This window comes from Cygnus olor, chromosome 2 (assembly GCF_009769625.2).
Source record: "Cygnus olor isolate bCygOlo1 chromosome 2, bCygOlo1.pri.v2, whole genome shotgun sequence".
NCBI classification, from domain to species: Eukaryota; Metazoa; Chordata; class Aves; order Anseriformes; family Anatidae; genus Cygnus; species Cygnus olor.
The window spans coordinates 141,788,997-141,810,984 of NC_049170.1; the positions used below are offsets into that span (position 1 = coordinate 141,788,997).

At 37.1% G+C, this 21,988-nt stretch overlaps 1 protein-coding gene and 1 long non-coding RNA gene across 4 annotated transcripts in view; both read right to left on the reverse strand.

Annotated features, from left to right (window-relative positions):
* ANGPT1 (angiopoietin 1) overlaps positions 1 to 21,988 on the reverse strand; it is a 187,088-nt gene that overhangs the window by 126,927 nt on the left and 38,173 nt on the right. The window contains exon 1 of one of the 3 annotated variants that reach the window (XM_040546737.1): positions 1,137 to 1,183. The exons of the other annotated variants lie outside the window; for them this stretch is intronic. The gene's annotated coding sequence lies outside the window, so the exon portion shown is untranslated. Of the gene's footprint in view, positions 1 to 1,136; positions 1,184 to 21,988 lie in introns of those variants that run through there. 3 annotated transcript variants of the gene reach the window in all.
* LOC121064754 lies at positions 3,669 to 16,895 on the reverse strand. The gene is made up of 3 exons (XR_005816670.1): positions 16,669 to 16,895; positions 14,689 to 14,777; positions 3,669 to 4,207 (listed from the first exon to the last, which is right to left on the reverse strand). It is a non-coding gene; the product is annotated as an uncharacterized LOC121064754 (long non-coding RNA).

Genomic DNA, 21,988 nt, shown 5'->3' on the forward strand with positions numbered 1-21,988 from the left:
GAGAAAGCCCTAACCTACACATCCTTAAAACACACAGATCAGTGTAACTTCTTTTCATTTCAATTTACTTATGTATTAAAAAAAATAAAAAATAAAAAATAAAAATAAAACTTGTATAACTGTATTATCTGTTTTGAATACTGTGACTTTATTTATCTGTTACCTTAACCTAACTTAAAGTATTATATTAAGGTAACTGTATAACAGAAGTCTCTTTAGGAGGTGTGGAAAATTTATCAACTCAGGAAATGGGACACCTTCTAACTGCCCTATCTCTATAGTATTTCCTCTGCTGTATTCAAAAAAAATAACAATAGAGGACATCTAAGCTTCATAAGTCAGTGGCAAGTTCCCATTAGAGTTAAGAGAGGTATCTTCGCATGCAGCAGGATGTTGGGATATATGCTTGAACTCTAAAGGTCAAAAGAAACACCTGACAGGACCTCTGCAAAGAGCACAGATCTAGATACTGTTCAGACCATCTGTCCTATGCTGATGTCTGTAAAGGCAGGCTTATAGTATAGCTGATCTACATTGCACTTCACAGACCCCTTCTCTCCACACAGTTTGTATGATGCTTCTGCACTTCTAATATATCCATCCCTACAGCTCAAGTGCCTGGAGCTGGACAGTACACATGGTGTATTTGTTTCCCTTGGCCATTCTGGATGTCCTATCAAGTAATAACTGAGCTGGGATGATTACAGCTGTTTTTGGCTTGCTTTGCTAACCCTTTTATCATTTTAAATAGATGTGATTTTAACTAGCTTCTAATTTAAGCTGTTTGAAAATGCAATCATGTGGTGTTAAGTTTGACATGGGCTGCCTATGTCAATAGCAGTTACTGCATGACAGTGTTTGGCACACTGATCCTTGGAAGGAAACTAGAAAATAGCTTTTGATTATCTGAAATAAGCAGGCATGATGGAAACAGTCATTTTATAGTGCCAAGCTGAATAGACGCCAGAACAAATTAGAAACTCCTGTGGTCTAAACCTTACTGTGCCACTGTCTCCATTGGCATCTCCATGCTCTAGCTTCCTTTAGGAGAATGGGGATTAGCTCATGTTTACATTTGAAGAAAATAAATCCTTGTCTCTAAGTGTTCTCAATACGTCTTTTTTTATTCAACTTACTTATTTGGGACTGGGAATACTTTTGTTAAACCAGCAACAATGAAGTAAGTATCACGTAGAACCAGTCTGTAAAAAAACGCATGTTATAGAAGACCAGCTTTATGCACCAAAGCTCTCAGGACTCAATAAATCAAGAAAAACAAAAAATATTTTTAGATTAATCACGTCTTGAAAAAAAATCAAACCACGGTATTTGGTCATTTGCAAAGATATTCTAAAACCAGTCATAGAGTGTGTTTCAACTTAAGGCAATTACATTTTTGTAACTACTGAAGGATGGCAAATAAAATCAACTTTTAGGCATATTTCTTATTCAGCTTGGTCTGTTGCCTTGGTCCTTGCTGTTTTATGGTAAAGTTTTAAATTAGTTTTTGTTGAAAATGCAAATGGTAGTTTGAAATTAATCAAAAGAGGTGTGTTTTTGTTGTTGTTGTTGTTTTGATTTTTTTTTTTTCCCCTATACTCTCTAGTATAATTAAGTCAGAAAAAATACAAGCTCTGTGTATTTGCCGGTTTCTGAATAAATGCCAGGTAGGCTGCAGCTGGTACACTTTAGCTTAAACTCCATGCTATTGGTATGCTCCAAGTACATTGCTGCAGTGTGTCCACGTAAGTGTGAAGATACTCTAAGTTCACACATCAGATAAATTTACTGTAAATATAAACTGAAACATTGCCTTAACCACAGTTATCTAAGCAAAGGCAGGGCACAGTCTTGAGCATCTATGTACATTTTAACCACCAAATACTACTTTGGTCCCAGTACCAAAGTAGTCTGAGAATAGAGGAGGGTTAAGGATTCTGTAGCATCTGCTTGGACTTAGTGCTTTAAACGCCACCCTGGGTTTCACTCAAAGTGTTTAAATCCTGTTATGGGTCTGCCTGAAATATTTGAGAATTCCAGTCTAACTTTCTGTACAAGCAGCATATTCATATTGCTACAAAGCACTACATTATAAAAAGCTAACATAAAGTAGATAGGGCATTATTTCTCTTGAATAAAGGTATTGTATTTTACTAATAAAATACTTGAAATATGCAAAACTGCTGTTTTTGTTTGTCTGTATCATCACATTACAAATAAATTTCCAAATATATCTGACTTCTATATATCAGAATATTTCATTATCCAACTCAGCTAGTGAAGCAAGTTTCAATATTCTCTAGAAAAGTATCTGTACTTGGAAAGTGCTACCTGAAAGGACCTGTTATTTTAATAATCACTGGTAACTTAAAGAAGTTTTAAATCTTTCAACTGCTACACTACATTTCTTTTATAGATGTTTGTTTGACAGATGATTGCAAAACTTGTGTAAACTAGCTAAAAAAACAAACAAACAAACAAACAACAACAAAAACAACAAAAACAAAACCAGGTTGCTGGTTCCATTAAAAAATCATTTGCAAAATGTAATGATGTACAAAGCATCTAAAGCTAGAAGTAGTAACTCAAGTCTGAAAATAACCACATCCAGCTTCATATTTTGTTAGCAACATCAGGAATGCTGTTTACTTCCCCTCTGCATTATATATGTTACACAGCATCAGCATTTGGAGGAAGGCAATTTAACATGCAAGTGATATCACAAAAGTCAAAAGATATTTGCATATGCATAGATTAATAACATCATGCAACAAGTATGCGTCATGCTAATACCTATTTTCCATTTTACATCATATATATCATTCCACATATACATATAATATGTCCACATACACAACACTTTCTACAGTTACTAGAGCAGTGACTTGTCACTTAGCTATTTGTTTTCTAAGGTTTTAAAGGAAACATATTTGTGTGCTTTTGTGCTTTCCTAGCAAAGTTGATAAAAATGCATTGAAATAATAATGATCATTCTACCACATTGTGAAGAATGTAGGGACATTGTCAAAGTATGCAGGGATGCAACGAGGAAGGCCAAGGCCATTTAGAATTAAAATCTGGCAAGGGATTTTCAAGGACATCAATGAAAGGCTTCTTCAAATACATCAATAGCAAAAAGAAGACTAGGGAAAATGTGTGCCTGTTGCTCAATAGGTGGGTGCCCTAGTGATGAAGGATACAGAGAAGGCAGTTACTGAATGCCTTCTTCGCTTCAGTCTTCATGCTAAGACTAGCAGTCAGGATCTCAGACCCTGGAGACATGAGGGGAAGTCTGGAGAAAGGGCTTTTCCTTTGCTGAGGAGGATCAGGTTAGAGATCACGTAAACAAACCTGACACCCACAAATCCATGGGCTCTGATGAGATGTACCCATGAGAGCTGAGGGAGATGGCCAGTGTTATTTCTAGACCACTCTTCGTCATCTTTGAAAGGTCACAGAAAGTAGGAGAGGTGCCTGAGGACTGAAAGAAAGCTAATGTCACTCTAGTCTTCAAAAAGGGCAAGAAGGAGGACCCAGGAAACTACAGGCCAGTCAGCCTCACCTCCGTCTCTGTAAAGGTGATGGAACAGTTCATCCTCCCGTCTGGATGCCTACCTGGGCAACCTGCTCTAGGGAACCTGCTTTGGCACGGGGGTTGGACCACATGATCTCTTGAGGTCCCTTCCAACCCCTACAGTTCTGTGACTCTGTGATCCTGGATGTCATCTCTAAGCATGTGGAGGAAAAGAGGGTGATCAGGAGTGGTCAGCATGGATTCACCAAGGGGAATTCATGTTTAATCAAATCTGAAAGCCTTCTATGATAGAATGACTGGCTGGGTAGATGATGGGAAAATAGTGGATGTTGTTTACCTTGACTTCAGCAAGGCTTTCAGTGCTGTCTCCCATAACATCCTCATAGGCAAGCTCAGAAAGTGTGGGTTAGATGAGTGAACAGTGAGGTGGATTGAGACCTGGATAGATGGCAGAGCTCGGGGTTGTGCTCAGTGGTGTGCAGTCTGGTTGGAGTCATATAGTAGTGGTGTCCCCAGGGGTCAGTACTGGGCCCAGTCTTGTTCAACTTACTCATCAATGACCTGGACGATGGAACAGAGTGTACCCTCAGCAAGTTTGCCGATGTCACAAAACTGGGAGGAGTGGCTGATACACCAGAAAGCTGTGCTGCCATTCGGAGAGACCTGGACAGGCTGGAGAGTTGGGCAGAGAGGAATCTCATGAAGTTCAACAAAGGCAAGCACAGGGTCCTGCACCTAGGGAGGAATAACACCAAGCACCAGTACAAGCTGGGGGCTGAATTGCTGTAGTGCAGCTCTGCAGAGAGGGACCTGGGAGTCCTGGTGGACAACAAGTTAACCAGGAGCCTTGTGGCCAAGAAGGCCAATTGTATCCTGAGGTGCATTAGAGAGAGCATTGCCAGCAGGCTGAGGCAGGTGATCCTTCCCCTCTGCTCAGCCCTGGTGAGGCCACACCTGGAGCATTGTGTCCAGTTCTGGGCTCCCCAGTACAGGGGGGACATGGAGCTACTGGAGCGAGTCCAGAGGAGGGCTACTAAGACGACCAGGGGACTGGATCATCTGTTATACAAGGAGAGGCTGAGAGAGCTGGGTCTGTTTAGCCTAGAGAAAACTGATAGGGGATTTTATCAATGTATATTCAAGAGGATGGGGCGAAACTCTTTTCAGTTGTGCCCAATGACAGCACAAGAGACAACGGGCACAAGCTGAAACACAGGAAGTTCCATCTGAATATGAGAAAATGCTTCTTTAATGTGAGAGTGACAGAGCACTGGAACAGGTTGCCCAGAGAGGCTGTAGAGGCTCCTTCTCTGGAGATATTCAAAACCCACCTGGATGCCATCCTGTGCAACGTCCTCTAGGTGACACTGCTTGAGAGAGGGTTTGGATTAGATGGTCTCCAGAAGTCCCTTTGAACCTCAACCATTCCATGGTTATGTGATCTTTGTAAATCTAACCATCTAACCATATAAATCTAACCATGTGTGTGGTTCTTTTTTTGGAAAGTGGAAACATATGTTTTATTATTTATTTAACAACATTTGCTTTCATATTATATTATTAAACAGTTTCAGTCAAGCTATACCCTGTTATTTAAATAAAAGTGTATCGAAACCTCCTTATGTTTGTTTAGGCCCAAGTGGATCTATCAGATCTCTTATGCCACCAGCTTAGCAACTTCAAACTATGACGCCATTCTTTTCATATTTCAACTTCTTTATAATGTATCTATATATGCAATACCTTTTGGCAGTAAGAAAATACCATTATTCTCATTTTGCAGAGGAGAAAATCAAATCCTTACATCTCTGGTTCATATAGTAAGTCAGTTAAATAAATGCACCTTATCTGGTAAATGTACCCTCTCTGGTTTATCATATGCATCTAAGACAGGTCCATCCTTTCAGACTGTAGAGATGACAGCAGTAAGTTAATGGTCAAGTATTGATGAGGGTACACTACTAATGTGCCAATCTGAATATGATCCCTACATAGAAAGCAGGTAATATTAGCACAACAGCTGACAGAGAAATCTGGCTGGTGCACTGGGTTGATGAAATATTCTTTCACCACTTGTCAGTTCTATAAAATCAATTCAATTAAAAAAATAAATCTGGATGCATTACACTGTTTTACGAGTATAATAGTAATAGGCTCAAACAACTGGACTCCAAACTCCCAAATGGCACTGACTTATCTCACATTTTACCATAAGATTCAAACTATCTCAACAACTAAAAATAAATGTTGTTAAAATAATGCTGGCATTAAAATAGAAGAAACAAAAACACAGAGACATAGGAAATGAGTATCTGAGGGTGAGGGAGACTCATAGCTTCATACTATAAATATGTTGCAGAGAGATGGACAGTCAGAAATAAAAGATAGGTTAACTAAGACAGACAGCCCAAGACATTTCTAATCCCTACATGAATCCACAATGCTTGACTGAGTTTTGCTCCTAGTCTGCACAGCGTAACGCAGCTCCTGGAGTGTTGAAACACCATAACATAAACAGAGAGTTCATAAACTTAACAAAGTCAATCTATTAAAGAAATGTTAAATGCATTTCTGTAACACTTTAGATGTTGTAACAAGCTAAACACTAAAAATATGATCCACTAAATATCTTTTGGTATCAGATTCATTACAATTTACACACTTATGTTTGATAAACATGTATAGAAAATTACAGAAAAGAAATTTCAGACCTATTTTATCTATTTGATTGAGCTTAAATGGTAAGCACAGTAAGATTTATAACAACAACAACAAAAGTTGTTTTGGCCACTTCAAAAGACACATACTAACCTCTGAGGCTTAGAAAAACTCTGATTAACATAACAAATCATTAAAAGGTGGGATAACACAGTGTTGTTTTTAAAACATTTTCTGAAGCTCAGCAGATGCAAATGCATATTAATGTATATATAAATTTATATAAAATACATATATGGATAAAAATCACCAGCTACATGTATTTTTTAAATACCCTGGGCACTTTAAATATCCACCAGCTTTACTCCTTCAGTATCTGAGGAAGACATATTATTAACTTCTAATTAGTCTGACTGTATCAGCATTGGCAAGCAGTGTTGCAGGTCAGCAGTTTTGGCATCAGAGCTCACTCATGGTTTGCTGAGCCTTTCAGCATTTGCTCAGACAAAATTCCCTGCTAGTACTGATGCATCCATGTCTGAAGGAGGTTTGGTACACAAACTTTGAGAAATGTAGAAATGTTAACTAAGAAAAACCTGCCTGAAGATGAAGATAACTGCTTTTCTTTGAACTGTCCTTTGAGGTGTGGTGGGAGGGACCGCTGTAAAACCCCGCTGGAGGAACAGGAGCCATGGACCTCTAGGAGGTCCCCAGCATTCTGAGGAAGTGCATCTGTAGTGCCATGTGCTAGTGTGTAGCACACAGTTGTCTCCAGTGACTTTCACTCTCACTGAGAAGAAAAGGTTGGGTCATGTTACTGACTCTCAACTGTAAATATAGTGCCCACAGGAACTTGGAGGGCCATAATACTTCATTCGTGCTGCTGTGATAGGCAAAGGATGGGAAGGGGAAGCCTTCTGACCCCTGAACTGCATGCATATGCAGAAATTGCGAGGGTCAAATCCTTACAAAAATTCTGCTCTCACTGGAATGTAAATAAAGAATATCACACACTCTCTGCACTGCTCTCCTGAATAATGTGTCTGGTCCCCTATGGACCATACACATACAGCAAAACTATCATTTAATAAAAAAAAAACAAACAACAAACAAAAACAAACAAAAAAAAAAAAAAAAAAAAAAAAAAAAAAAAAAAAAAAAAAAACGTAAAATGCATGTCTCAGGTAGTCCAGACGAGGAGTAAGACACCTGAAGAGCACCTACAGAGTAGGATTATTGCAAGTGCACTTGCCAAAATGAGGAGCAGTCTGAGGCTGGGGGTGAGATTTATGAAAAAAAAAAAAAAAAAAAAAAAAAAAAAAAGAAATTGTACTCTGCAACTCCCCCGAGAAAGGGGAATTTGAGGTGAAATAGCAAGGGGTAGATAAAGATCCATGTATCATGAAAATTCCTCCCCTTCTGTGGAGGATATAAAATGCCATCCTGGCAGAGCTATCCTGGAGTCAGGGAGCTGAGGTTTCCCACTCAAATACATCTATCTAACATCCAAGCCAGTTACTAAGGCCGGGCACTGAGCAGATGTGGGCTCCCTGTAGCTCAATCCTTCATCCTTTGCTCAGCCAAAACACCCTTTTTCCTTCCACTGGCAATTCTGCTTAGGCAAATATATAAGGTCAGTCCTGAAAGCAATAAATAGCCAGGCACTCTAGACACTCTGAATCACTATGGCATTCAATTTAGTGCATCCAGATGACATAGCAACCTTCCATGGTTGTGGCCAAATGGTGACCATTTTTGGCTGAAATGCTAATAGCTATCTTAAAGTGATCTTTACTTGTTTCCATAGCAATATGCCACTGAAGAAAAGGTGGATTGACAAGTAGAAACATGCAAATTGTTTATTCAGTTCACTGATGCTGTTTTGCATATTCTTTCATTCAATCCATTTAATTTTGCCTCTGTGCAGCCATTGGGGCGTGTGGAAAGGTAAACACTAAAGTCTTTATTCTTCTGGAAGCTGACAGCTTCTCTCCTTGGGGAAAGAAAAAAAAAAAAGTCTTTTTTTTTCTCCTCTTGTCAAATAACAATAGAGGTTGCATTAGTCACACCAAGTATGGAAATCTGCCAGGAAAAGAAAATAAGTAGCACCCCTGTAGAAACCTAATAAAAATGTCCATTAGGCTTTTGGAAATGACCCTTAACTACCAGCAAAAGCTTAATGAAATTGGCAAAACAAGAAAAGCAAAGTCTTGCTTTGCTTTACATCTTTCAAATGACCCACAAACCTTGTTAAAATGGATCAGCAGTGGCAAATATAGACTCTGCCAAAGTTTTTTGGCAACATGTCACAAAAATCTGAGAGAGAACAAGTTTGCATATAAGCAACAAGCTTGCTGGTAAGGTTACCTGCTGTCAACATCTCTCACACTACAAACAGAAAAGTTCCCATTGACTTATTTCCTTAATGAGTTATCCTATTGAATTTATTTAATCCTGAGTCCATGGGATCAGATCCTGCAGTTCTTTATTTAGATTAAATCCAGAAGAAATTAATGGAAGGTGATGGTACCTGAGTAAGGAGAACAGGGCTGGACTTTCTGGAGCAAGATTGTATGTTAATGACAAGGAAAAAGATATTTTTTTTCTTGTTCTTGTTTGTTTTGTTTGTTGTTTGTTTGTTTCATAAGAACACTGCTGTATAGCACTTACTATTATATTGTGAGACTTAGTGTTCATAAACTACAATTAAGGGCAGGTTTTACCCCGAATTAAACCAAACAAAAATACCAGAATTCAATTCTCCACTTCCTGCTAGCTCTTTATGTCTGAGAGGTTACAGGATCAGGATTTCACCTTAAATTTTCTTCTAAAAATTGCAATCTAATTCAAGTACAAGCTATGGGATTGTACAGGAATTATTTGTTATGGAGAAGTTCTGTCTGACTGTTCTTCTCTGATCTTAAAATCTATTAATTTTTGAAAACTTTAGTATTTTGCTGTCTGGATGCAAGCCAAAAAAAGAAAAAAAAAAAGTCCTACCCTATTTTTATATGCAAAATTGTCCTCACATGCCATTATGCCATTTAATATTTAGAATAAAAGTAAAAAAGGAAAAGAAAGAAAAGAAAAAAAAGAAAAAGAAAAGAAAAAATACACCTAGACATACTGAAGCAACAGGGTGAAGGAAGGGTAAATTGATGCATTTGTACTAGTGTAGGTTTTTGAAGAGTCTGCAGAGCTGATTTTTCTTTAGATAATCCTTAGAACTCCATCATGCAATTGAAGTCAAACAGAATACTAATGAGAGTATGGTTTTTAGGACTGAACTTTCAGGTTATAAAAAAGCAATCTGATTTTCCCTGGAACTCCATGTTTGTACAGGCTTTTATTCATTGTGTGTCCTGCTCTGTTTATGGACCATGACAACAGAATTTTAATGAGCCCCATGCAGAGCTCTTTTCAGAGCCAACTTCGCAAAGATGCTTGTCATACTGAGAAATTCTTTGCGGGCCACTGCTTTATTGTTTTGTGCACAAGTTAAGTCTATCTTGATTTCACTCCATACATTTCCTTGATCCTACTGTATACAGCTGATAAATCGTCCATCCCTGAAGAAGTTCATCTTGGTGGTTGTTCACTATCAAGTGCCCTCTCTGTTTTTCTTCCCTGACAAAATTTCAAATGGCCTTCAAAATTTGCCAACCTACACAGTTCAAAAACAGCACTGGAGTTTGAACATTTCTGTCCAGGTTTAAGAGTGAAGTCCTAAACCACAGGAAAGATCTAGCTGTAAAATTCAATCCAAGATCAGCCAGAAGCCATTGGAAATGTCTGAGTAAAGACTGAAAAATGGGACCGTTATTCATTGACTACTTCAGAGACAAGTGAGAGGTGCTAAGTAGCTTAATAGCTTAGCTCTTTATGTTTTCCTTTAGATATTATATTGTAATACATGGTTAAATATGGGGCAGTATGGTGCTAAAAATAATTGTTGAGTACAAAGTGCCCTTCTTGCCTTTTCACCCTAGTGAAAAGCTTACTGCCCACTTAATAGTTTGACTCTGAAAGCTGCAGGGACTGAGGACATGAGACCATGGATGGACACAGAAGAAAGGGAATATGACACAGCTCAATTAAGTGCTGTGACTTAGGTGTCTAATCTAGCACACTGGGGAGTTAGTTCAGTGACTGACCATGTGTCCCATGTCTTCTCAGGTGGTCCTCTCAGGGCACAATAAATCCACATGACATTTCCATGGTGTGCAGACCATAAAGCATAAAATATTACGAGTCCCGTTCTCATTACAGAGGAAGGCTTTGTGGAATCCTTAAGACGTGACCAAAGCACCAGGACAAAATCATCTGCTGATAAGCATTACACACCGAATTAAAAAAGAATAAAGCATACATTTGATTTTGCTCCAGATTCAACTTTAACTTTGCACACATATTCTGGTATTATTCTAGCTTTCTTGTTCCCCGAACTTCCTGCTCAGACTTGAAATGGAAGTGCCAGACTGTTCTCTTCCCAAGCGATTTTCAGAGCAGTTCTGAAGAAAAGAACAGTCATGTTTTCAAAGTTGGTGCTGATGTTCAACTATAAACCATAGACCATCAGAGATTCTTAACAGTAAGCTGTACTGCCAAAATCCATAAGAACTATCATCAAAGACAAAAAAACCCTTTGTAATCAACAGAGGGAAATCGGGTCATGGTGCCTGCATAAGATTTGCATGAGAAATTCCATAAACTTCCATTGCTTTCTTTGAACAAGAACGTTTGTTAATTGGAATGGTTTATTTTATCATTGGTAAATTGTGTCAAACTTTACACAGTATGGATGAATAAAGGGTAAAAATGTCTCCTACATAGTAATTTTACAAAAGTATAAATTAATCTATTTTACTTTATTTTTCTTTAAAAGGTTTAATGTTGTTTTATCTGTACTGAATATACTTTCCATTCATAAATATTGGTGCTATTTCTAAAGTATATTCTGTCAATTCTTTGGTTCATAAATGGTTAAAAGTATCAAAGAAAATTAAGCTAGCTTCACATTGGTATAAAAAAGTCATCAGCTGCTGGAAAGCACACTGTGGTTTGCAAATCCCAGAGGTTGAAAATCCTCAGTTAGGTAAGCAAAAGAAAAGAGTGGATTTAGAAATTCTTACTCAGTTATGAAGTTGCTCAGCTCAGCCCATTACCAGTTAATATTAAATACACATTACAGTCATTCTTTAGCTGAGATATTTGGAAAGCAGATGGCTCCTATCAACAGAGTTAAAAATAAAGACCGTCTTCAGAAACATCTGGTAGTGACAATTGTCAGAAACAGTGCCTAGCTACAAAATTCAAGTGCAGCTGTGGACTTTGAGTACTTCTGTCCACAAGTTTATGACCAAAAAGTACGAAAGGAAAGATCCATCTATAAAATTTGATTATTTCATTCCAAATTCTTCTTTCAAGGTATTTGCCCATGTTGAGACCAAGCATTTTGTTTTCTCAGCTTTCTCATTATCTATCACAGCTAAATACCAAAGTAGAGATAAATCTGTCATTTCATGTTTTCTTTGTTACTGGAAATAAAATGTGTAACTTGGGGTTTTTATTCTGTTACCTTTTAGCAATTGCACTACATAAAAGCAGTTTGTCAGGTTCCTGAGACTGATCTCACTGAGTTTTTCAGCCATCTCTCTCACTGCAACTTCACTAAACTTTTCTGATGAGAAGGGAATAATATAATTTAACTTGTTCATGTTGATTCATCTCTAATTCTTTTTATGGTGAGGAGTACCATCAAAATGCTATTTAAGTATTTAAGTGCTTTAGTGTTCTCCTACTCTTTTATCTTTATTTCTAAAAGGACAGTCGAGTTTCACCCTAAAATGTCAGTCTGACCACACATGAGTATAGTCATCTCTTACCAAAGGGTATTTCCAATTTAACCACTGGATTTCCTGCTGAATCATAGTTTCACAGAATCACAGAATGAGCGGGGTTGGAAGAGACGCTGAAGATCATTTAGTCCAACCCCTCTGCTGAGCAGGATCACCTAGAGCATGTTGCGCAGGATGGCATCCAGGCGGGTTTTGAATATCTCCAGAGAAGGAGACTCTACAGCCTCTCCGGGCAACCTGTTCCAGTGCTCTGTCACCCTCACAGTAAAGAAGTGCCCTATCATATTCAGCTGGAACCTCCTGTGCATCAGTTTGTGCCCGTTGCCTCTTGTCCTGTTGCTGGGCACAAGTGAAAAGAGGCCAGCTCCATCTTCTTGACACCCTCCCCTCAGGTATTTATACACATTAATGAGGTCTCCCCTCAGTCTTTAGAAGTTTATTTTTCAAAGAAAATGAATGAAGGTAGGGGTTTGCTGATAGGGGTTGATCTGGAAATTTTCTTGCATTAAAACATCATTTGAAAAAATGATTTCCAGCATAACGCTACAGGTCTTCCAGGAAAGTGGAGCACTAATGAGGAGCTCTAGAGCAGAGATTTCCATTACAATTATGATTTTTCCCACAATTCACAGTAAGAGCAATATTTTTGTCTTGAAGATGCTATGGAAGAAAAAATTCTAGGGACAGACGTTGGAATTACATTCATCACACTGTTGCTGCTGAGATTTTAGAGTGCTTCCCAATATGGAATTAGAAATTTTCATGTTTGTGATAAATCTATGCAGAAAACAAGACATGTCAGAGGTTCCATTTATACTATTTGGTAAACTCATCTGTTTATGGATTTAATTTACAGATATCATTGAAATATTATGAATTCTTATTTTAAAAGAATTCTGAGAGTTTAAGAGGTATGTCAGTTTTCAGTGTTTGGTTTTATTTTTAGATTTTTCTTCTTGTTCACCAGTAAATGCTGGTTGCATTTCCATACTTTTTTTTTTTCCTTTTTTTTTTTTTTTTCCCTGAAAATGTGAATAACTAGCCAGATAATTTTGTTTCTATGTGACAGAAAATAAATAAATAAGTAAATAAATAAATAAATAAAAATAAATCCATTGTATGGTAAATCCAAGAAATTAGTCTTTTGGAAAGAAAACAAACAAACAAACAAAAAACAAACAACAACAACAACAAAGGAAAAGAAATTACAGCTAGACTAAAACAGATAACACTGGAAACTGCAGTCCTCTTTATCTAATTCTTATCCATTAGTCATGAATCAATACTATGAAATAAAAGAACTCTCCTTTAAATTGGGGTTAGAATTTCCTAACACATTAATAACAGTGAGTTTACTTTTCACTTATTTGAAGTGTAGTGTCAATTGGATTTGAATAATTTGCATCATTTATTAAAACAAACATACAAACAAAACAACAAAACAAAAAAAGAACAAACACAGAACCTCTATGCTTATTTTAATCCTATCTGACTTTTATACTAACAATAACAATTAGCTGCTGTGATAATTATAAAAATGCATTACATTTCACAGATTTTAGAGCAGAACAATAATTCCATAACTGGTCAACAGAAGAGTTAGAAAACAGACTAACCTTGCCCTGTGAGAGACCATTTGGACATCTAATTTCTATTTCTCATTTGTTCTCTATTAATTTTTGGAGTGTCTAGACAGTGGGCATCTTTTTGTCTCCCTCTTATCTTACATGCTTTAATCAAGGCAACCAGTAGAACACTGTAGAACCCTCTGTCTCTTCTGTGCTAAGCACTTCACAATCGCAAGCTATGCAGCCCATCCAAAAAAGTCTTTTAAGACATACAGATTCTTTTTGTTTTCCCTGTGAGCGTAAATGCAACCCTTGCTGTGTGTTTTTCAGTACAGTTTTTTCCATATTCAGCCAATACCCGAGGTCCCATTCAGCTCTGCTCTGGGGTAATTGTGGAAGGGATTGGAAGTCCTACCAGCTTCTGCTTTAAATGTTCAGTTTGATTATTTATTTATTTATTTATTTAATCTCAGCAAAGCATGCTTCAGGCCTTAGCTTTGGTGGTCTTGTGGTTAACGTTGCTATCTAGAGGTTCATGATATTTGAATTCCACTTTCTTTACCACAAATTTCCTGTGCCCTTGAGAAAGTTACTTAATCTATTATTTCCTCAACGCCACAGAAAAAATAATGTTTTTTTTTGTTGTTTGTTTGTTTTTTGTTTGTTTGTTTTTTCTTCCTGAAAAAGGGTGTAGTGAGGATGGTTCTCCTCCCTTTCAGAGGAGATTTTACAGTACCATGGCATTTAGTACCATGGCATTGGTACTATTGTACAAAATTTTGTACCATTGGTACAAAATCATTGAAAAAGTTGGGATATTCATTGTAACAAAAACTCAACTGTAAAAGACAGGAAGGACAATTTTGTCTATTTATAAAGGAGGTGAAATGATTGACTGTAGACATTATTTTGATGTAGATATCCCATTTCATATTGCATTTTTGTGTAAGATTTTTTAAAAGCTCTGAGTATTTCCTTCACCATAGAATAAACTCCAAATAAAATTACAACACAATTGCAACTGTATGTATGCAATATCTGTGTAAAGTTAAAATAAATCTTTATGTACCTTTCAGCCAATGAACTCGATGACTTCAGTTGTGAAATGCTTAAGGCAACTTCATCAAAATCTGCCACACTTTGTACCTAAAAAACAACCTAGCACAGAGGAAGATCTCATTTTGTGACATGCAAATTATGGCTAGATACCCACATTCTCCAGTCAATCTAGCCCCCCTGACTGGTAGCAGTTTGACTTAGATGAAAATAAATTTGTAGTCAGAGCCTTGATCTTAAAGCATTAGATCTTTGGACACACAAAAAATGCAGCATTGAGTTCAGATTTTTTCTTCAAGTAAAGATATCAGATTTTCATTAGGGACTGAACTGACCAAGCACTGGGTATTTGTGACCAAGAACTTTATCGGACTCAAAGGGGCTGCTTGAATGGAGCCAAGCTACCAGTGGCTGGCTGAGGCTGGCGGTGTGTCTCCAACTACTTCCTAAAGCTGAATATTTGTAAAACATGTATAACTCCCAACGCTTGACCATTTACATTAGGAACATATTTTGATATTTAGGATAATTATCAGTATGCTTCAGAAGTTTACATACTAAAGAAGAAATGGAAAATAAAATAGATAGTATGAAGTTTGCAGAGTGGTGCAACAAGGCCTCACCCAGTTCAGGTGACTTCTACCCTTCTCTGACTCCTGCCTTATCTTCTGCTTGCCTCCCATGCCAGCACGACTGCCCGTGGGGATGTGGGACAGTAATGGGTACCAAGTGCCTCAACTTACCCTGGCCTCCCACAGCACTCTGGTAGCAGTACTAAACCGGAGAGGGCTGGACAGATGGACTGAGGGGCAGGTGAAAAATTGGCCGGCCTGCTTCTGCTAAAATATAGCTGATGGATGTCTATAAGTGCTGCTCCTCTGGGGTCAGTGCTGGGGCCAATACTATCATAATTAACGACAAGTAAAAATGAACCAAATACATCCTTAAGAAAATACTTGCAGGTTGCACCAAGCTGCAGGGGACAGCTGATGTGCGGGGGAAAAGGGGGGCAAAACTACCCTTCAGAGGAGCTTCAGCAGGTTGGAGAAATTGGCTGATGGAAACCTAATAAAATTCAAGAGTGGGTGCATATTCACTCCAGTGGGACAGCCCGGTGCCTTACAAGAGGATGGGGGAGCACTCCACTCACTGTGGAGCATTTTTGCAGTGGCAGCCCTGGGGGGTCCTGTCAGAGCACAGCAGGCTGAGAGGCTTCCTCCCTCTTTGGTGTATACTTGTAAAAGGCCCTGAACCATCTGGCACTCACAAGACCACACTGGGAGCCCTGCATCCCTTCCTTGAGTCCCCAGTGAAGAAAGACACTGACAAATTGGAGTAGCAGTCTTCACACAGATCCATGGAACCAGAGAAAAGACTATGTACCCTATGATTTAGAGCCAAGTAATTCAACTCTTATATATTAGTACTTCTGAATTTATTTATTTTTTCTTTCCACAGTTTGGCCACATCCTCCAATATTTAGAAGGGTAGTGTGGTATGATTTCTAATACATCTTTAGGTGCCTATTTAATGTATTGTGTATACCTATAGCATAGGCTTACATATGCTCAGGAGAGATAAGAAAGGAGAAACAAAAGGAAACCAAAGCAAACTAGCAAAAAATACAGAGAAAAAGAAAGAAGGAAGAAAAGAAGGAGAAAAAAAATAACAGGATGGATCCGTTTCCTGGTAAATAGCCAGGCTAAGATATTATATGCTATCTTAATATGGAAAGGTCCATCTTTCTTCTCCAAGGTAATTAGCTCTCTTAAACAAACAAACAAACAAAAAAACAAAACCAAAAAAAAAAACACCACCAAAATACTTTCAATACATCCCCTTCAAAGAAGGATAATATTTCCTTCAGAAATTTCTCCTTCTAGATCAGATATTCATTCTCATGTTCTTAAACCACAAATGGTATGTAATTAAATATGCTTTTCAATCTGTTATCAGAGTAAATTGATTAACTCCACTGTTAAGTGATGCAAACCTGTCTGTTAAAGTTTCCGTTCTCTGTAATGTTTTCATTTCTTCTATTGAGTGAATAACATGGCTGTGTTACTCATTTCTTGTTTGGGGGGGCTCTATTGTCTTGGAGCAAATGAACTGTATCGTTGCACAGCTATGAAATAGAAACATTTAACATGTGGGTTTTTAATTGAAGTAGTCAATTAAAAGGCTCTCATTTTTTCTTAACAACCCTTTTGCTAATGCAGTATAAACTGTAACAATTGTCTAGAAGTATTGTGGAATGATTTTAATGAGGTGCATACAAGCTCATAATGTATGAAACCTTTTCCTGACCCTGTTTTAAGTTTTTTAATTGTCATTGCTTGTTTAAGCAAAACTCAAAATTTATATTTAATGTATGCTAAAGAACATTGCCTAATATAGAAATCTGATTGTTTGGAATTCAAAACAAGAATGCTGTACTTTCCAATGTCTTGGTCAAATACGTCACAAACACAATCAGTAGGAATTCTTACAATAATTTATATTTTAAATAGATGATTTCTCATTCATACGCACACAGCTATCTTGTATTTTTAATTCTAGCACAAAGCATGGGAACTTCGCAAATATGAAAAAGTAACACTGCACACAAAACCCCTAGTGACCATCTAATAATGTAACTATAATATTTAAATTTCATAATTCTTTAGACACATGAACATGCTCAAAATTTCATAGGCCCTAAGGAGTGGTGGAAGGAAAACAAGAAAAACATGGAAGGTAAAGCAAACTATAGAGAGAAAAAGTGGAATCTGTATTTAAGATAAAGCTAAATTCAGAAGGGAAGCACTTCAGTTGTCTTTTCTTCCAAACTTATAATTATCTTTTTCTGACCACATTTTTCAGCAATTGGTAGAACAGAAAAATACTTACTCTAGACAATGAGACTGAAAATGAAGTTTTCAACAGTGACAGAAGGGAAAGTACTTGGGAATTTTTTTAAGGAAAAAAGAAAGTTAGTCACAAATGGTATAATCCAGAGGCAGGTAGCAATAGCCATTCCATTTATGTCTATTTCCAAAGGTAAATGTTTACCCCTAAACAAACTTGGAGTTTTGGACCCAATGTAACTTAGCTAGATATACTAGACGCATAAGATATATTCAAAAATTGTCAGACATACTCCCTGGAAAAGTTAAATTATATGATCTGCAAACTATATTTCATGGCTACAGATGTCAGATTCACTATATGATCAGCAACATATTTCCCTTTGTTTCATGCAGAGACTCATGCAAAATCTGTCCTTGCATATCTTGCCTATTTAAGACTTTATTATCTGAAAACACTGAGTATCTCTGTTTCAGAAACCCATTCTCTTCAACATGTCTGAATCAATCATATCAGCAGCTGATACAAACCAAACATAAATGGCTTTTCAAAGTCTTGGCCACCATGCGTTCTTACAGTCAACTGTCACCAGACAATGGTGTAAAGAAGTATCTGTAATTCTTGACATTTTACACTTTATGGTTTTTGTTGTTGTTGTTTTTTTCTCTTTCGTATATCGTATTGTAGAGATAAACCCTGTTACTAATCAGAAGGCCAGCACTAAGTTTTGGATTAAGCAGAAACCCTTCAATTGATTCTGAACTCCTCCGTGCCTGTGACACAAAGAAAAATATCCAAAAATATCTTACATATCTAAGCAATCATGACTACAAACACCTTTACTTTGAATCAGATGCTGCTACTGTCAATTAAATTGTACTGAAGATTAACTACATTCTAGATTCATGAGCAAATACAGCCAGAGCAGATTATTTTTCTGAGAAACACAGAAAACTGAGCAGGAGAATATATATTTAGCATGGTCTGCTGCCCACCTGCTGATGGTTGTAGGCTGGGGCAGCCTCTAAGGCTCAGGGTGAAGACATAAGCATTGGGAGTTGAAATGATATAGGAAACTGGTACAAGCTCTGGCAACAAAATAAGCTCTTTCCACTTGATGCTGAAAGGAGGTAAACTGAAATTTGAAGAATGATGATCGGCTCTTTGGCAAGTTACAGGAAAACCATATACAAGGTAACTAAATAAAGGCTATGCAAAAGATGACATCTACATTTTGGTTTAGTGGTCTTCTAATTCTATTGATACCTTTGTTCAGTGCTGAAGAATGTATTATTTGTATTATCACTTATCACCATTATATCCTATTTCCACATTATGTTTCAATGCTTGTTACTGATTTCTCTTAAAGACATTGTCTGTATTTTATCCTAAGGATTTTACACATCATTTAACATTTTAAAGTGTTATAAATTTGGAATAAATTACATTTGTATAACTTTTACAGTTTATATACTTTTCCAGTAACTTTTTCTTTTTTTTTAAGTGACATTAATTCTAATGCATGTTACCCTGCATAAAAATTTTTCTTTAATATTCACATCTCCCAAGTAATAATAAGTGTAAAGCTTCTCACAGATACATTTTGGACATATCCAAGGTGTGTCAAAAGGTGACTTTTGGGTGTAACAGGTATCTGTGACTCAACTATAGATTATATCTACCTTGAATTAAAATCAGAGATGAAAGGATAATTTTATAATAAAACTGGTAACACTAAGAGTGACAGCTGCATTGGAACCTTTCACTTGTCCTTGAAATTTTATATTATTGGCAGAAAGTACCACAACACTTGCATGCCTAGTTAGTTGACAAAGCCTAACCACTGCTCACATTCAGGCTCAGCTTCTTGGTTCTTTGAAACAAATTTTGTATATGATATGAAATGGAAAATCAAGTATTTCAAAAATGTAAATACCCTGCAATACTAAAGCAGTTATAATTTCATGACAACTGCAGTAAGTACACAAAGCTTTTTTTTTTTTTTTTTTTTTTTTTTTTTTTTTTATGGTTATGCTTAGGACATGGTAAAGTGCTAAATGTGCAAGCAATTATGAACTTGGCACAGTAGCAGTATTTATTTTAAGCTCTACTTGTTCTGCTTTGGTGGAGGATGTTTACTTAACCAGACCCTATTAAACATGCTGAAGACTTTGTACTCTAAAACATTTTTAATTGATGAAACACAGAAGCAATCAATCATCACAAATGGTAAAGAAAGGCAGACAGGCTCAGGCAAACAGAATAAGACCTGTAGGTGTCTTTTTATCTTGCAAGGAGGGAAGAAAAAAAAAAAAAAAAAAAGCTTATGTGTGTTGCTGAATTAAGTGTTTGTGAAAAGAGAAGACCTGATAGTGATGGAGACTGAAGTCTTCTGTTTATTTACAAGTAGGGCATGGTGCTGGGAACTCTTGCATGGTCTCTTGCCTTTCCTATTCAACCTCTGACCTAGTGGACCTGATGAGCTTATCCTCTCTTGTGACAGGAAAAATCCACGCTTATAACTTACCCAAATAGTACTGAAGGGGGACGCTTTTCATGCACCATTTGTAAACATATGAAAGCCATTGCACTGCCTCACATTCCTGCTCCAGGAAGCAAATTCAATATAACTCTGCGCACCAGTAGATGGGAAGCATATCTCCAGCCACCTTACTCTCAGACTGATTCTGTTTTGAGCTTCCAGATGTTAATTTCTAAATTATTATTCTCATAAATGTGTAAGTTTAAAAACAATAAATTAGCAGAATACAATGTTGAAGCTGTTTCGGAGCATAGCATTTGCTTTGAAAAGGGGATTTATGACAGTTATTTCTTGACCAAAAGCTTAAACCTAAAACACTTGCACAGACTAAACTCATTTCAGCATGAAATTTTCCTGAAGAAGAATGGCAGGACTACATTCATTGTATAAAAACAATAAATACATTACTTAAATCATACCGATAACAGGGAAGTATTCCAAAGTGGTATAGACATGAGTTTTACAATTGTGAAGTTGAAAGTATATTATTAATTATATATTAGTTTTATTGATATACATGTATATATATATAAATTTTATTTTTCTATACAGACTACAAACTGAAACACTGAAAGCATGCATATACATTAACACTTGCACGAATGCATACATACATTCATATTAAATTCCACAACAGCTTCCATTTGAACAAATATTATTAATATTTTTCTCACTATTTCTCTCATATATGATTCAAAGTATTTATGTAAATTAAAATGTTCTTTTAATACCTTCCTAGAAAATTAGAATGCCGTCTGATGTTAAACTCTCCTAAATTCTTCTTAAATTATTGATATTTGTTTAACAAAAGAGGTTTAATTTTTTTGCCTTTTGTTCTGATGAGTGTGATTACAAATCTTGTTAAAGGTATATTTGTTGGTTTTTATTTCTGTCTTTTGACAAAGTGAAAAAATGAATTCCTATTTTTGAGATCTTGATCTGTGAAAATGAAGGATAACACATTTTGTCTCTACTTCTATTTAGAGTTCAAAGACACTAGAAATGGATCGCAGCTTCCTCAGATGCAACCAGTAGTTAATATATAGGATGGATGTTTATTGTTTAGAAAAATGTAGCTTCACTGTGGATCACTAAGTGAAATCATAATCTGAACAGTATTGCTTTATTGTGCCTCGGTCAGAAACAATGCACCAGAGAGTGAGGTAGTTAACTCTCTGGCATTGTTAACAAACTAATTTTTGAGATAAATGGACATTGTTCTCACCAACAAGGAGGGGGTGGTGGGAAATGTCAAGCTTAACAGCAGTTTTGGCTGCAGTGACCATGAAATGGTGGAGTTAAGATCTTTGGGGCAGCAAGGAGGGCACACAGCAAGCTTTCTATCCTGGACTTCAGGAGAGCAGACTTTGCCCTCTTGAGGGATCTGCTTGATAGAGTACCATGGGACAAAGCAGTGGTGGGAGGAGGGGCCCAAGAAAGCTGGTAAATATCCAAACCTCTGACCTCCTCCAAGCTCAGAAGCGACGCATCCCAACAGAGGAAGTCAGGCAAAAATGCCAGGAGGCCTGCATGGATAAACAAGATGCTCCTGGCCAAACCCGAAACACAAAAAGGAAGCCTGCAGTGAGTGGAAACAAGGACAGGTTGCCTGGGAGGAAAACAGAGAAATCATCCAAGCAGCCAGGGATCAGGTTAAGGAAGGTAAAGCCCTGATTTAAATCTGGCCAGGGACATCAAGCATAATGAGAAAAGCTTCTATAAATATGTCAGTTATAAAAGGAAGACTAAGAAAACTGTGGGATCTCTCCAGAAGGAAATGGAAGACCTGGTCACCGGGGTATGGAGAAGGCTTAGGTACTCCATGATTTTTTTGCCTCAGTCTTCACCAGCAAGTGCTCTAGCTACACCCTCCAAGCTGCAGAAGGCAAAGGCAGGGACTAGGAAAATAAAGAATTCCCCACTG